The sequence below is a fragment of the Mustela putorius genome, unplaced genomic scaffold (genome assembly GCF_011764305.1).
Source record: "Mustela putorius furo isolate JIRA1106 unplaced genomic scaffold, ASM1176430v1.1 tig00000198_pilon_pilon_pilon, whole genome shotgun sequence".
NCBI lineage: Eukaryota > Metazoa > Chordata > Mammalia > Carnivora > Mustelidae > Mustela > Mustela putorius.
The window spans coordinates 1,101,760-1,114,638 of record NW_025421311.1 but is presented as its reverse complement, the minus strand read 5'-3'; positions in this window follow the sequence as shown (position 1 = coordinate 1,114,638).

Sequence of the window (12,879 nt, the reverse complement as noted above, 5' to 3'; positions counted from 1 at the left end):
TATTTAATACCCTGGGGGGGGGGTGCTGTAAAAGGAGGGAGGGAGGGGCCGATCCTGGAGATGTCCAGATCATACTTTTTTTTTAAATTTAATTTTATTTTTTCAGGGTTCCAAGCTTCATTGTTTATGCACTACACCCAGTGCTCCATGCAATCTGTGCCCTCCTGAATACCCACCACCAGGCTCACCCATCCCCCCACCCCGCTCCCCTCCAAAACCTTCAGTTTGTTTCTCAGAGTCCACAGTCTCTCATGGTTCGTCTCCGCCTCCCATTTCCCCCAACTCGCTTCTCCTCTTCATCTCCCAATGTCCTCCGTATTATTCCTTATGCTCCACAAATAAGTGAAACCATATGATAACTGACTCTCTCTGCCTGACTTATCTCACTCAGCCTAGTCTCCTCCAGTCCTGTCCATGTTGATTCAAAAGTTGGGTATTCGTCCTTTCTGATGGAGACACAATACTCCGTAGTGTGTATGGACCACATCTTCCTTATCCATTCATCCGTTGAAGGGCATCTTGGTTCTTTCCACAGTTTGGTGACCGTGGCCATTGCTGCTATAAACATTGGGGTACAGATGGCCCTTCTTTCACTACATCAGTATCTTTGGGGTAAATACGCAGTAGTGCAATTGCAGAGTCATAGGGAAGCTCCATTTTTAATTTCTTAAGGAATCTCCACAGTGTTTTCCAAGGTGGCTGCACCAACTTGCATTCCCACCAACAGTATAAGAGGATTCCCCTTTCTCCATATTCTCCCCAACACTTGTTGTTTATGGTCTTGTTGATTTTGGCCATTCTAACTGGTGTAACGTGGTATCTCGATGTGGTTTTGATTTGAATCTCCCTGAGGGCTAATGATGATGAACATTTTTTCATGTGTCTATTAGCCATTTCAGTTCTTTGGAGAAGTGTCTGTTCATGTCTTCTGCCCATTTTTTGACATGATTATCTGTTTTGTGTGTGTTGAGTTTGAGGAGTTCTTTATAGATCTTGGATATCAGCTCTTTGTCTATAGTGTCATTTGCAAATATCTTCTCGCATCCCGTGGGTTGCCTCTTTGTTTTGCTGACTATTTCCTTTGCTGTGCAGAAGCTTTTGATCTTGATGAAGTCCCCAAAGTTCATTTTTGCTTTTGTTTCCTTTGTCTTTGGAGACATATCTTGAAAGAAGTTGCTGTGGCTGATATCAAAGAGATTACTGCCGATGTTCTTCTCTAGGATTCTGATGGATTCCTGCCTCATGTTGAGGTCTTTTATCCATTTTGAGTTTATCTTTGTGTATGGTATAAGAGAATGGTCGAGTTTCATTCTTCTACATATAGCTGTCCAGTTTTCCCAGCACCATTTATTGAAGAGACTGTCTTTTTTCCACTGGATATTTTTTCATGCTTTGTCAAAGATTACTTGAGCATAGAGTTGAGGGACCATGTCTGGGGTCTCTACTCTTTTCCACTGGACTATGTGTCTGTTTTTATGCCAGTACCATGCTGTCTTGGTGATCACAGCTTTGTAGTAAAGCTTGAAATTGGGCGCCTGGGTGGCTCAGTGGGTTAAGCCGCTGCCTTTGGCTCAGGTCATGATCTCAGGGTCCTGGGATCGAGTCCCGCATCGGGCTCTCTGTTCAGCAGGGAGCCTGCTTCCCTCTCTCTCTCTCTGCCTGCCTCTCCGACTACTTGTGATTTCTCTCTGTCAAATAAATAAATAAAATCTTTAAAAAAAAAAATAAAGCTTGAAATCAGGCAACATGATGCCCCCAGTTTTGTTTTTCTTTTTCAGCATTTCCTTAGTAATTCAGGGTCTCTTCTGGTTCCATACACATTTTAGGATTGTTTGTTCCAGCTCTTTTGGAAAAATGCCATGGAATTTTGATTTGGATGGCCTTGAAAGTGTAGATTGCTCTCGGGGTGCCTGGGTGGCTCAGTTGGTTGAGCAACTGCCTTAGGCTCAAGTCGTGATCCTGGAGTCCTGGGATCGAGTCCCACATTGGGCTCCCAGCTCAGCAGGGAGTCTGCTTCTCCCTCTGACCTCTCCCCTCTCATGCTCTCTCTCTCTCAAGTAAATAAGTAAAATCTTAAAAAAAAAAAAAGATTGCTCTGGGCAGTATAGACATTTTAACAATATTTATTATTCTGATCCATGAGCATCTTTTTGTGTCTTCAATTTCTTTCATGAGTGTTCTGTAGTTCCTTGGGTGCAGATCCTTCACCTCTTTGGTTAGGTTTATTCCCAGGTATCTTATGGTTCTTGGTGCTATAGTAAATGGAATCGATTCTCTAATTTACCTTTCTGTATTTTCATCGTTAGTGTATAAGAAAGCCACTGATACTTCGAATGACAAAAAAATCTGCCCTCAGCAAACTAGCCTACAGCTTCGCCTCTCTCTCCTGCGTTCTACATAGGCCAGAGGGCACTTCTGAGCCCTGGATGTTAGAAGGCGAACACTACATCAAAAATCAATGATATACTTCCTATATGTCGGCTAACTGGACATGATGGAAATAACACACATGAACATACATATGTAAATAAACATCAACCCCGTCTTGCCCTGGCTCACATCCTCCACATCCAGCTGGTAACCTCAGGACTGAACTGGAACTGTAGCAACCCAGGGCCCGGCTTCCCTCCCCAGTTCCATGTTAGATGTCCTCCCTGCCATCACGCACACACACACATGCTCACACGCGCACACTCACACACACACACCCTGCTCCCCACATTCTCTTGGGCTTCGCACATTCTCCTCCCTCTTCCCTTCCCTCACCCCTGCTTTCCCTCTATAGTCTCACCCCTTACACTTCCTCTGGGAAGCCTCTCCTGACCCAGAGGAGAGGCTACGTGTCCCTTGCAGGCTGCAAAATGACACAGTGACGGCCTGATCCCCACAGGTCCCCAGGGGCGGCTCCCCCAGGATGTATCTTTCTCAATTGATTGCAAGGATCTGTTTACTCCTTTCTCCCCCATTACACTGTGGGCTCCTTGAGAGCGAGAACCGTGTCCCGAGAACCTGAAACCATACCTCACACATGGTCAGTAAAAACAGAATTAATGGATGAAGAATATTATGTTTTTAAAAAACAATATCCATGGAAATTTTGAATTAAAATTTTTATTCTAGAAAATTCGGAAAATATGACAGCATGCCAAGAAGGAGGTGAAAATCATTTGTAATCCCCTGAGTCAGGGGATACTGAGGTAGCTCCTTTTAGTTTTTACATTGGGATACTACGTAAAAAGGAGAATGTAGAAGCCTTCTGGCAACAACGTGTCTTGCATAGGGAGTGGACTTGAAAGACCAATTAGATGAGGGTTCAAGCTCTGGGTGTAAAATCACAGGCCTGCCGGCAGAGGGATGGGAGAAGGAAGTAGGAGGCGTGGTGGCAGGACCTGGAAATGGATTCGAGGGGATGGATAGTGGGACGTGAAGCAGGGGGACACGGTCTGCTGACCTAAAGGTTAGTAACCTGTTACGGAAATGGAAGATTTTGAGATTGGACGAACGGAGGTGGCCTGCTGTCATATGTTCCTTCATCAAATATTTATCAGGTGCTGGTCTGCTCCCAGCACTGGTCTGTGGGCGAGGGTGAGGACTAGATAGGACCACGGCCACTCTAGAGTCCCACGGCAGAGAAGTCACTTCCCTGTCCTCAGGTCAGCTGCACCGTAACCTCCGGACTGTGCAAGACGGCAGCCGTCCCCATAATTTCTGGAGAAGTCAGTGCGAGAGCCGACTTCCTGATCACGGGACGGGGCTTGCAGACTCTCGGCAGGTAAAACGAGTCGTCCGTCTGTATGGATCTGGGCAGCACAGCACGCTAGCACCGTCGGAACACCTTCTTCCCTCCAACTCATGTAATTGCCTCCCAAGCCCCTAGCTTTTGCCCTGCAGTGGGACGCGACTGGGTATCCATCAGCACTGTGCTCCCCGAATTGCAGCTCTGTATTTCCGGGGTGACAGGTGCATCTCTGAGCACAGCAGCAAACCGCTGGCCCTCCTCTAGCTTCTGCTTGGGTGGCCACCGCTTGGTCCTGTGGAGAGAACGGGCAGATTCAGGCTGGGAGAGCAGTCGAGGAAAGTTAAAAAGTCCTTTGTGGAATTTTCCAAGAGTAGACAATTCCTTTAATTCCCACATGTAGGCATATATGTCCAAGTTGTGAGCCAGCGTCTTTTTGGCCAGTGAAGAAAGAAGACACTTGCTTCAGATGGAAGTGTAAAAACCCTTCATTATGCAATGACTAGTTTCTGGCTGGTGCCAGATGTGAACAGGTCAGTTCCTTCATGATGAAAATTGGGAATTAGCCTCACTCTGAAGAGACATCCTCTAATAAAAAATTCCATTAGTAGTCAATACCTAGAAAAACCACAGAAAATTTCAGAAACTCCTGAAGAAAAAAACCCAAACAAACCACTAAATAAATAAAATGGCCCACTTGTGTAACACTGGTTTACACAAGTGTCCATTTTGTGAAAATACTCCAAGATCAGTAATTTGAGATTTATAGCTTGGACACTTTTTGTGTATCTATTATACAGCAATACAAATTTTATTTAAAAGCAAAATTGCTCCAGACGCAGGGTCTTCTCAAAAAGAACAAGAACAAAACAAACCAGGAAGACCCTTCTCTGTTTCTCTGACAAGGAGAATGGTGGCTGCCTGGGGACAGGCCATTGGCGTGGTCGGTGAGGAGCACCTTCCTGGCTTCCAACTCGGGAGTCAGTGAATGTGGACATGTCACCTTCCAGTTCCACTTCCCGCATGAGCTGGTTGGCTGCCGGCAGATTATTCGGTCTCTGAGGTTCATGGAACTCCTCTGCAAGAGGGGAGTACCATCGACGTCCCAGAGCCACTCTGCCCGTGAACAAGGTGATGTGTGCAGGGGCTGGTCTGGTGCACGAATATCCCATCCTCACTTTCTCCAGAAATGGCCCCTTTCACACCCTCCCAGACATGCCCGGGTCTGAGCACCCAGTGAGGTCAAAGGGAGATGCTCCTGGGACACATACGCCAAAGACCGGAAAGCAGGAGAAGCGCCAGGCGCTGGCACTCGTGAGCACAAGGAAAATGTGAAGGGTTCCCTGTCATCACTGAAGGCCAGCCAGACGCGGCCGTCGGGATGCCAACACCAACAAGGAAAGCTGAAATTATAGTATGTGCTCACTGTGCAGATTTTCCCCACAGAAAAATAGGGGGAATAAGTCAAAATATAGCAATACGATATATCCAAACAGTGGGCTTTCCCATGGTGTGAGTAGAGCAGGGAATTTGGGGTTACTTTTTGGTGCTAGTCTTACAGGAATGCTGGTTGACTCATTAAAATCGAATCAATGACTGTTTTCTTGTGTGTCGTCTTCTGACATGGGGTTTGGGATCGTCTGCTGTTGGCAGCATGTCACATTAATTTGCTTTTCTTGCGATGGTTTTCCCTGAGTTTTCCATTCTCCTGCGTTTGGTGCCTGAGCTAACCCGATCCAGGTTCATGCAGCAATAGAATTTACACAGTGATTAGCTTTAAAGCCTTCCTGGTTCCTCCCTTCCTTCCTGGGGGACCCATTGTGGCCTTCATCTTCTCTGCCCTTCCGTGCCTTCTTGATGTCACGGATAGCCTTGGCCCGAAGCTACAGACTGGTGGGCTCACATGGTGACCTGAGGGATTTCCTCCACATCATACATGACGGGGTCAGTGTCCCCCACTGACAACTCATCTCCTTGGGACGAGGAGGTTGTGGTCTCCGTACTTCTGTGCCACCGTAGACCCAGCAGCGTGTATTTTCTGTGATGTGTTTCTTATGTAGGGGCCACTTGCTCATGTCAATTATAGATGAAAGTCACGCAGGAGCCAGCCTGGGCAGGAGGGACACCGAGACCGTCCTCTCTCTCCCTGAAAGCAGGGGGTGAACGTTCAGGTGAAGGGTGCCCTGCCCTCCCTGTTCCCGGAGGTAAAGACACCTCCGCATCACTGGAGATGGGGCATTTAGAGCAAGAAGGCCGTGTCCACAGCCCTTCTGACCTGTTACTACTGGGCTCTGCCCCCTCAAGTCTGTTTACAATTTCTTAGCAACCGAAGCTCCCAGAGTTACGTTTCCTTTGTCCCGCTCCGTGCGCTCTCTGCCTCATAGTGTAACAGCTGCCCCCCCGGGTCATGTCTTCAGGTCTCAGTCTTGTAACGGGGCTCTGTGTGCACATAATAAACGTGGGCGTTTTTTTTTCTCTCCTGTTAATTTGTGTCATGTAAATTTGCTTCTTCATCCAGATGGAAGAGCTTGAAACTCAGAGGAGGAATTTCTCCTTCCCTTCACTTCAATATAAAGTGATGGTCGATCCCATCAACCTGTGACTTAAACACAGGGAATTTGTTATTTAAAATTATGTAATGTTTAAGTGCAAAAGTTACTCCAAAGGTGATAGCATATGTGTCGTTGGGTGATAAGGTCCCAGCCTTGGCTCAGTAGGACCCCTGACCTTGACTGTGCCCAGTGCCCTACAGCCTTGGGCTGACCTTTACCTCTTTAGGGCCATATGAAGGGGAAACAGATGTAGGAAAGTCTGATTCTCTGACCTCAGCGTCTCTAGCCCGTTTGTTTATTGTCACTACAGAAACAGGGGCTGGCTCTCTGGAAGGCTCCTGCCCTCTCACCCATCAATCTGAGCATATGCTACAATGATTTTTTCCTGTCCTGTGTCAGTGGGGACAGGAGAGTGAAGGCAGCAGCTCTTGGCTGGGGTTTGGGACTGGTTTTTGCCACTAGAATGCCAACCAAGGGGCACCTGGGTGGTTCAGTCAGTTAAGCATCTGCCTTCTGTTCAGGTCATGGTCCCAGGATCCTGGGATCGAGCCCCACATTGGGCTCTCTGCTCAGTGGGGAGCCTCCTTCTCCCTCTCCCTCTGCTGCTCCCCCTGCTTGTGCTCTCTCTCTCTCTCAAATAAATAAATAAAATTAAAATTTTAAAAGAACTCTAGCCAAGAGGAAAGCATAAACAGTGAGGGGAAGTTAGATTGCATGCATCACTTATGTTAAATCCTCACCTAGTAAACCAAGACTTAGTATCTAACTTGTTACAGTTTCAGCTACCCCAGGAATGTAGTCTCTAACCAGCCAGTCTGGAACATCCTGGTTAACACTAGGAGGTCGTCTGTTCATAGACCCTTCCTGTTCCCTTTAGAGAGCAACCTTGCCTAAAACAATGTATTCTTTGCTAATAATTCCCTTTCTTCCCTACTCCTTCTCTGCCTTTAAAAAAAAAAAAAAAAAAAAAAAAAAAAAAAAAAAAAAAACTGTCCTTTTCTGCAGCTCGACAGTGCTCCCTGTCCTTGCTAGACAGGATGCCTGACTCGTGAGTCGTTCAATAAAGCCGAGTAGAGCTTCATGTGTAGTTGACTGAATTTTGTTTTTTATCAAATATGAGCAAGAAGGAAAAACATGGAAGACGGTATGGCATCTAGATTGTTAATGAGAGAAACCAGAGGGAAGGACGGGGTGAGTTATTCACTGGAGAGAGAAGGCACGAAGGGTTGCGTGTCGGACAAACGGGCTAACAAACAAGGCCCCCCTGCTGACAAAGGAAGGCATCCGTGATACCAACTGCATGAAAGAACTCATTTCTCTAAAGTTCGCTGAATGTGCGTTTATGCACGGAGAGACTCCGAGGGGAACTGACCTCCGTGGTGACCACCTCATGCCTGGAACAGTAGCTGATAGTCGTGCTTCTTGCTTCGCATGGTTGACCCCTTACTCTTCTCCAGACGTCTTTTGTAGTTCCAGTGTTTTATGAGGGACATGCATTATTATATAAATCAGAGAAAATAGTTTAAATTTCATCATCAGAAAAAGAGAAACATTTGCTTATTTTCATTCCAGGTGATGGTTCTCTTTCTCTGTCACATTCCAGGAGCCACTGAATTCACCGTGTGCGGAAACTGGACGGGGAGGGCACAGAAGTCATGGTGTTTGTGTTGGACACCGCACTCGGGCAGACTCAGCAAGGATATGGCGCCAACGGAGGGCTTCGAAGTCGGGAGGAAACAACTCACTACGTTCCTGGTGTAAGGGAGGCAGAACTTGACCTCCACCCACCTTAGGGGTTCAGCCAGAGCTCTTAACAAAAAGGTAGACGAACAAGAGAAAAACCGTGAACTGCATGCAGCCCACATCATGCAGGAAAATCCTAAAAAAAGTAACTCAAGAATGGCTGCTCAGAGTTCCCGCTTGTAGTCCGTGTTCAACAGGGAGCAATGCGTTTGCAGAGAGCGAGACAGAGCAAAGCAGTCTTGGGCTTCCAAGAGCAGCGACTGAGGGACGGTAAGCGCACGGGAGCACATTAATGAATTGATATTTGTTCACACACTCCTCCAGCCTGACTCTGGTAAAAGGAGAATTTATGTCTTGCCTTTAGGCAGAAAAGGGGAAGCTTTTTCTGCCTTTGCTGTTTCTTAATTGTCTCCAGCTCAAAACAATTTTTTATGCCAAAGAGACACATTTTAGGATGACATATTCTCCTTGAGTGTTTCAGACTCTAGGAAAGAAGTCAGAAGGAAAACAATCTATTCAGCCCGAGACGTGGAAGCAAGAAGCACAGAGTCTACTAGAGGTTTGCAGAGGCTTAAAGCACAGGTGTGGGATTTGTGGACATCGTGTTTCCAGAACACACACGGATGTGTCCTGGAAGACCAGCTGCCCTGGGACTGACGAAAAGTAGGATCAGAGTCTTTCCCGAGGCAGACAAGAACTTGACCAGACACTTCAGGAGCTCTCTGAACTTCCTTGACTTATGTTTAAAACATGGTTGTTTGGGCATTGCTGTCACTCACTAGGAGATATTTTCCATTTGTAAAATGAATTCTAAGAATGATTCATGCTTCCTTGCAGGGCTTAGTAATCATCTGATGGAGCTGGTGTTAGGAAGGAGGAAGTTCTTTGCTGTCTCCGCAGAGGGGATCCTGGTCATCTTGGGCTGGAAATCCCAAGAGCTTGTTATTCATAGTGAAACTGAGATGTGAAACTTGGGTTTGTGAATTTTCTTGGGGCTGAGGAAAGGCCTCTCTCCTTTACCTGTACTTGTCTCAGACACATGTGCACAGAGAGCGTCCCCCTTCCAATTTCGTGAATCCGTACCCAGGTGACTTCATTCGGTGTCTGCTTGTGTGTGTGTGTGTGTGTGTGTGCATGTGTGTGCGTGTGTGTGCGCTGCTGCTGGTTCGTGCTTTCCCTTCCCTAGAGGCCCCACTTGTCTTCCTCTGCGTGGGCCTGTGTGATTGTCCAGCGTGGCCCTACACAGTTTACTTCCGGTCAAGACCCTGGCATATCCCAGTGAGAGCTTTTGCCCCAAAACGGTCTCCCTCGAAAACTAGTGATTCCGAGTCTTCTAGTGAAGACTGGTTAGGACCGCACATCTCCCCAGTGGAGAGCCTTAGGTCAATGTTTTGAAGTTCTTCGTGTCTTTAGAGTGCTCTATGGCTGTGAAAATGTCCCCAGTATTGGTAGCTCCTTCAGGCGTCATTGAACAATACCTGGTAGAAAAATTTGTTGAAAGGTAGCTGAGAGCGAGAGAGGCTTCTGGGGGCTCTAATTTTTGGAGATGGAAATGGCTCAGGAACTGGAGTGGGTAGGTCTTTAAATATTTCACAAGTTTGCCTTAGATCATCCCGGACTTAAGGACAGGCATAGAAAAGGGACTTGTTGCTGCAGACCTGTGAGCCTGTGTCTACACTAGGTCTGGGAATGTCCCCTCCGTGTTTTTATTTAAACTCCTTTAATATCAAACACCCATTTATTGATGGCTTCGTAATACTATCTCTTGGTGTTCTCTGAGGCTGAAGAAGGGTTCATGACGATTGCTAATTTATAAAATAGATACTTTTCTGGAAAAGTTAGATAAAACATTTAGAATATTAAATTTAAACTATATGGATATTAAGGATGATGATGATAGAGCACACCTGCCACGTAGAAAGGACCATGTTAACTAGCCTGTATATGGAACACGTATGACTCTCAGTCCAGCTGTGACAGATAGGATGCATTTTTAAAACATTTAGCCCGAAATCCGAGCTTCCATCTCAGTGGGCTGGTGGAAAGCTAAGCTTCAACCATGCTTGCCTTCCGTGGTCTCTGTATTGAGTCACAGAGGCTGCACACACTTTCACCTCTGCCACATGTTGCTTCCATGGCCAGGGCCCCTTCGGAGGAGCTAGAAGCCCCGGGCCCCGATTCTGTCTGCCTGCTGACCCTTGCAATGGCTCTGCGGTCCCAGCACAGCATTGCAGGGCCGCTGTGGCGTGTGGCCCGGCTCTGCCCGGCACCTGGAACCCACGGACCCTCCCCTCCACTTCCAGCATTGGCTCCGTGTAGAAAACATCCTGCTGTTCTGAACCCATAGCCATTTCGGTGCATTCCGGTGCCTGGAAAGAAATCAGAACGAGGATAGTGCCCTCGGCAGCACAGACGTTGAGGCAAGAAGCGCGGACGGAGCTGGTGAGCTGTGTGAGTGCGGCCTGAGGGACAGGCAAGAGACAGAGGAAGAGTAATGTCATGCTTTAAAATTATCTTGCCTCACTCTGGAGGAGAACTGTGTGTGTTCTCTCTAATTGAGCCTCTGTCTGCTGATTTGTTTTCTCTCTGGGTTGATCTAACCACAGTACAGCTGGTCAGTGGATTGCGTGACGGTCACTACTTTCTACTGACACAAAGTTGGACAATTTGCCTTCCCCGGTCTCAGTAGTGTCTCTGGGATCCAGGGCTCTTGGCTTCACACACGTCTCCTGGAGGCCGAGCCTTGTATCATCCCTCTGTGAGACACCACATCGGACCAGGCAGAACTGGGCTCTTCGGTCAGTTACTGACCAGGCCCATGGGGTTCATGCTACCACAGGCCATACACTCTCAGCACCGTATCTCCCCCAAGTGGGTGAAAATTGGTCAGTGGGTGCAAAAACATCTTCATTTTCATGTATAAAGGACCGATAACTGTAGAACCGATAAACAAATACATAGTATGTCTCTGGTATTAAAATTTCATGGCAGGAGATCTGTTTGTTTCAATAAGGAAAGAAGTGTTGGGAGTCAGTGCCGTGGGTGTCAGGAGAGGACGAGAACCGGCATTCACGGACAGCCTGTTCAGGGGCCTGGCGCAGTTCCGGGCATCGTCCTCACTTAGCCCTCCAAATGGCTGTTTACGGACGAGGAAGCTGAACTTACATGACTTGCCCAGAGCCACACAGTCTGCAGGGGGCTTAGCTGAGGGCCACGGCCAAGTGTCTTTCCAAAGCCCGACTCTTCTCGGTCAGCCAGGCTGCGGACTCGAGATCACGGACGTCTGTGTCACCGTCCCCACCTGGCGTGCTGACCCTGCAGCGGGAGAGCAGGAGCCGGAGAAGACACAGTCGGCTGACAGCACGCGTGTCCCCCTGCCCCGTGTCGGCTTCGTGAGGTGCGCGCAGGATGCGGGCTTCCTGCTGCGTTTCGTGTCTTGGTTCCACTCGCTGGGGGAGGAAGGAGACCACAGAGAGACACCACGGTGACCTGGACTGCCCCGTCTTCCTCCCTCCACTTCCCTTCCGCGGGCTGCGCCCCGTGGGAGCATCCTCGCCCCTGAACGGACACGCTCTGGCTTTCTCGCGGGAACGTTGCATCCTCCCGCCGGGGCGTGGTGAGCCCAGAGACACGGTTTGGGGCCGAGCCCTGGTTTGAAAGGCCGAGATTTCTAACCCATTGCTCTGACGTCCTCTTGCGGACTGCCGCCGGGCAGCTCCGAGCCGGGTCGCACTCCAGGTCGTTCTGGAGGAAGGTGGGGGCTCCGCGAGCGGCCCCGCCATCCGCACGCACTTTGCAGCCAGCTCCGTGCGGGTCTGTGCTGGGCGGACGTAGGGGCACTTGAGGTTGAAAACTGTCAATGAGGTGACTTGGCTCCTCTGTGGGAAAAGCTAGCCGGTCTAACTCAGCCCCGGCGCGACCCACGTTCAGGGACAGAAGTCAAGGGGGAAGGCAAACGGTGCGCTTTCCCTGAGGTCTTGTCACATGAGGGAAGGCGCTTTAGTGGAGCAGGTCATTTATTCTTTACAAGACCTTCATATTATCCCCATTTTACATATAAAGAAAATGAAGCATGGAAAATGAGCCACGGGCCCACAGCTGACGGGGGTGACTCTTAGTGTCGTGTTCTTCAGGGGCGCTCTGGGCCGCTTCCTGCGGAGCTCGGGCAGCAAAGCCCCCTTAGCAGCAGGACGCCGCGCCGCCCAGGCCAGGGAGGAAGGGCACGGGCGATTCTCCCGAGAGCAGCCCAGGTCGGCCTCCCCGGGGCATCCAGACTCAGTCAGGACTGCAAGCTCCTCCTGGCCCCCACGCTGCCGGGGGACAGTGTGGCTTTCACCGAAGAGACGGAGAGTCTCATAGGGTCATCGGTGCTGTGTTCGCAGTGGTGAGAAACCCACAGGAAGACGGAAATCTGAGGAAAAATGAAAGGGAGCCGTGACAAAATCATATGTGTTGTAGCAACAAGGCAGGACAGAGTCAGGAGACCTCCCAGATGTCTCCTTAGGCAATTCACTTCCTTTTTCCTGGACTCCCAATTCTTCGTCCATAAAAGGAGAGAGTTAACCCGCTGAGTGTTCCTCCTGCACGAAGATTGTGGGAGGAAAGGTCAGCTAAGGGATTTCTTCGTATTTTCGGGAACATCCCTCCTCTCCGGTCCTTGCCGATTACCACGCAATGTTTGCCTCTAGAGCCTCAGGGATGACTCCCAAAGAGTTGCAGGTGATTCTATCAGGCAGCTGCCTGCAAAGGTCCTGGTGTCCGGCCCAGGAAGGAAACAACACAACAGAGAAGCCTTGTGCTATGGAATCTGCTTTTTACTAAGGAAGGTCTTATGGCAAGTGGTCCCCG